The following is a 1,339-nucleotide window of genomic DNA, read 5'->3' on the forward strand; positions in this document are numbered from 1 at the left end:
TCATCAGTCATCAGTGACAGTATTTATTTATTTAGTAATAGTATATCAGTATAACGAATTAATACGTCTAATAATATACTTTAACATTCTAATAAGGAAACTTGTCTTTTTTCAATTTCTATGTGATTATATCATTTTAATTTTTAATTTCTCAATGGTCATGTATACGACACTCAAAAATTTGATATAAATCCAAAAATATTTTGGATTCAGTATGTATATAATAATGTTATCTTTACAACCTGGAAAGTTTTGTTGCTTATAACACACTCAAAATTAAATAGATTAATTGAAATAGCCAGGCCCACGCACTTCTTGGTATTATACTATTATTCCAATCTCTCTAGCAATTTGGTAATGGTTGGTATAATAAAAAATATTATATATTTCTATAAAAATTATCTACTAAATCAATCATATAAGACAAACATTCTCTTGAAGCTAATTTTTAAAAAGAAGTAGTTCTTAGCCTTATAAATTTATATGTACTATTTCACATATATTTTATATATAAAAATTATCTACTAAATCAATCATATAAGACAAACATTCTCTTGAAGCTAATTTTTAAAAAGAAGTAGTTCTTAGCCTTAATTATAATTAGCTAATGACAAAAGAGAACAATTTTAATTTATTAGTTTTACCAACTATTTCTATTAGAAGTACCTTTCTTTAAACATTTTAAAAAATATCAATTGTTAGAAATAATAAAGTTTTGAAAAAAAAAATGTTCAATCTACTGAAAAATTTAAAACTTTAAGGATTTTCAAATTTTATGCCCTAAAAAAATTGGTTAACAGAATCCATAACTTATTTACATACGTGCAATCTACATTTTTCTAATAACTCAAGTCATGATGACTTGCAATTTAATCATTGAACTTAACATTGTGTTAAGATAAGCAGAAGCCTATTAATGTTTTATAAAAATATTTTATATATGAATAAAAAAATTTTGAAATATTCTCATCAACTAATAATAATATTATATCTCTTAGAAATATAATCATTTATTTATTTAAGTGGAATAATCTTCATGGATTACAAAAGAAAATTTTATTTTAGCAACCTATAGTGCTTAACCACCTGTGTAGTGATATTTGCTGAGTTTTGGGACATTCTTTTGGAGTTGGATTTGACATTGAATATCAGTTTTAATAAAAGTTGACTCAAATTTTTTTCTTTGCCCCCAATATTATTTCTCTTAATTTCTTTGTAAATTTCGTTGAAATCATGTTTCCTAAAATAGTGATTATGTAACCTATTTTTTTCTTAGGCGTTTTCTACCCCCATTGTTTATAAAAAAAAATTAAGAAAAAATTATAAAAATTAATCCTTA

This window comes from Arachis ipaensis, chromosome B09, assembly GCF_000816755.2.
Source record: "Arachis ipaensis cultivar K30076 chromosome B09, Araip1.1, whole genome shotgun sequence".
NCBI lineage: Eukaryota > Viridiplantae > Streptophyta > Magnoliopsida > Fabales > Fabaceae > Arachis > Arachis ipaensis.